At 45.5% G+C, this 3234-nt stretch overlaps 1 pseudogene; it reads right to left on the bottom strand.

Annotated features, from left to right (window-relative positions):
- Nucleotides 1–751: 751 nt before the first annotated feature.
- LOC139466883 (uncharacterized) lies at nucleotides 752–2254 on the bottom strand (annotated as a pseudogene).
- Nucleotides 2255–3234: the final 980 nt, after the last annotated feature.

The following is a 3234-nucleotide window of genomic DNA, read 5'->3' as shown; positions in this document are numbered from 1 at the left end:
GACGTAAGGAGATAAACAAAGAGGTGCATTATGGTTTCAATAAACCCATTGAGTGAGAAGCACTAAATGAAATTATTGAAACACCCCATGCAAAGTAACCTGCCTTGTCAAAGTTGACAAGGCAAGAGAAATAAGAAAGGCATATGTTGGGTTCAAGGTCATAGGTGGGTCATAGTCATAGGACTTGTGGGCTGCCCTAGGCTATTATTATAATGAATTATATTTGGCAACTTGAGTTACCAGCAAGCAGCAGCAGCAGCAATGGGCAACTATGTTGCCAGCAGCAAAATACTAAGTTTCTGCTGAAAAGCAGACATGAATTAAGTTAAGCCTAAAGGCTCCCATCCGCTGAGAAGCAGAGGGACTGAACAGATTCCCGCTGATGAGCAGGGACCTGATAATTTTGATGATTACTTGGTGATTAAGTAAGTATTTACATTTGTAGCCCACAAGAACCACGCCAACAGCACGCATGTGCTAAGCCCACACCAAAGACCATGAACCATGAGGGACCCCCCTAACTAGCCACCTAGGAAAGTATTAAGTGTTACTTACTTTTCTTTTTACTTACTACCTACTTTTGGCATAGGGCTTCGCAGATTGCGCTAGTGAAAATTTGGAGTCCTTTGACTGATAGATGGACTCCATCTCACACATATAGGGAACTATCCCCAGCGCAAATCTTGGGATGCTGGATATGCTTCCCCCAAGCTCCCTGACACGGTTGCCCAACCGTCTGTTGCCCTTTTTCCTAGCAATTTCCACTGCATCGTAGCAATTGACTCCATGCCAATGCCTCCTTGGTAGCATGTCAAACCAAAGGATGGTGGTCTGGGCCATTAGTAGGTGGAGCCTCAACATAGCCAGGTGAATGTCCAGGTACAGCTGGCTGGCCTTCCTCTTACAAATATCGTTTGAGCCCGGATGTATAAGTATGGCCCTGGGATGCTGGCCAGTCCTGGCTAGCTGTCGCTCGACCAGGGGCATTAGCTCCTGCCACACCATCCCACCGCGAGCCATCCACAAGTAGTTGGAAGGCCAGCCAGACCGGCTCTGTACCAGAAAGCGTTGGGCCCGGGCCAGGTAACTTGACCCTATCAGCCACACTGAAAGCAACACAAACAAAGCACAGTGGAATGGTCACGATTAAACAATGCAGTCAAGTACACATTTTAGGTATGCGGATATATGATCTAAAGGAATCTGACCCCCATCTACCAAGCTGTTTGATTAAGTCTTGACTCACACCATTGACTGCTGCTGAGGTAGCTGCACCTATTCTGAAAGAATGAGAAGAGAAATCATTTGTGGTGAAGCCGCTGTGCGCCAAAGCCTTCTTTAGAATTGCCTGAAACTGATATCTTGATAGAGCTGTGTTGTCAAAGTGAACAAACGCTGAGTCAGCGCCAGTTGGGGGGTCATGGAAATAACCCTGCGACTGCTGTGACTGGGCACAGAGGATGATGTGGAATAGCTGTAAGTGTGATTGAAACCCCGTTTTGAGCCCTGTCACCTTTGGAGTGCCTAAGGATGAATGTTATCTGTCCCTGATCTGCTTGTAATATTATGTCCTTCATTGCAATGCCCAATTGGCCTGGTTTACTTTGAACCACCTCACCTGCTCTGAAAAATCCAAAGAAAGCAGCGGAAAACACAGCTGTGTAGAGGTTGGTTTCAAAGGTTGACGTGCAAATAAAAGGTAAACTTGAAATAATGGCTTGGAGCAAATTGACCGTTATAGGTTTGCGAGTGTCAGAGTTGCGCTTGCCCTTACTCATACCAGATATGAGCTTACGCACCAAGAAATGATCGGTGTAGTCCAACATCCCTTTAAGCTTATGGTAGGTAGATATAGCAGAAAAATAGGTTCTTACCGTATCAATGGAGAAACCCTTCACTGACATATAAGCAATGAAGTTGACGATGTGGTCAATTGGGACTGGCCATACCTGGGACAGCCCATGTGTTGTTCTAAAACCCTGCAGCACCTCAACGGCTGTCTGGTATGTTGACCATGTGTTACTGGCCAATGACTGTTTAAGTAGTCTTCGCGCTTCCTCATTTAGAACGTCCATATGTTGTGTGGCAGCGGCGTTGGAGCCAGGTCTGCTGTTGGTGCTGCTTCCCGAAAACGTGCCCACTGGAATCTCGAGAGAGCATCAGCAATAACATTTGCGTTTGTATTAATATACTTAGCTTTAAAAAGAATGTTGTGCCTGAGGCATAGCAAAACTAGTTGTCTGACCAAAGCCATAGTTCTTGGAACCTTATAGGACTGCTTGTTGATGATGTAAACTACTGCCTGGTTATCACAATAGAAAAGTACTTTCTTGTTAGCGAGTGACTTACCCCAGAGTCTGACTGACAGTACAATTGGAAATAACTCTAACAAAGTCAAGTCCTTGGTCATGAGCGTGTCAATCCATTGTTGTGGCCAATGACCGCTCGCCCAGTGACCCTGGAAATAAGCCCCAAAACCTGCACTGCCTGCTGCGTCAGTGAAAAGCTGCAATGTACTATTGTCATCCCCTTGAGCTTGCTGAAAGATTGAGACGCCATTATAATAGGTAAGAAACTCTAGCCAGATAGACAGATCTTCTTTCAACCCCTTTGTGAGACGTATGCGGTGGAATGTAGACTGGACTCTGCACATTTGATCTATCAACCTGCGACAGAAAGCCTGACCCATGGGGATTGCCCTGCAAATAAAGTTAAATTTTCCCACCAGTGACTGTAGATCCCGTTTAGTTACTTTTTTAGAACCTCCAGTTAACATACCTTTGATCTGGTGGCTCACCTCCTCTATCTTGTTGAATGGTACCCTAACCTGCATTGCCACTGTGTCAATTTGCTACCCCCAAAACGTGATGTCAGTAGTAGGATGAACTGTCTTCTCTGGAGCTACGGGCACCCCAAAGAATTCAAGCATTTGCAAGCTTATATGTAGGTTACTGCGTACCCGCTTGGCCGCCAGTTAAGAAATCATCTAAGTAGTGCATAATCTGCTGGTTTGGAAGGTGCTGCTGAATACACCACTGCAGAAAGGTACTGAAAGTTTCAAATATCGAACATGAAATTGAACAACCAAACGGCAAACATTTATCGACATAAAAGCCACCTTTGAAGGCGATTCCCAGGAGTTCAAAATCTGCTGGGTGAACTGGAATAATGCGAAATGCTGATTTAACATAAAATTTGGAGAGCAAAGCTCCTGGGCCCAACTCCTGTGCCATC

Source organism: Haliotis cracherodii, unplaced genomic scaffold (genome assembly GCF_022045235.1).
Source record: "Haliotis cracherodii isolate W230 unplaced genomic scaffold, xgHalCrac1.p SCAF_19, whole genome shotgun sequence".
In the NCBI taxonomy this organism is placed as follows: Eukaryota; Metazoa; Mollusca; class Gastropoda; order Lepetellida; family Haliotidae; genus Haliotis; species Haliotis cracherodii.
This window is presented reverse-complemented; position numbering and strand designations above follow the sequence as displayed.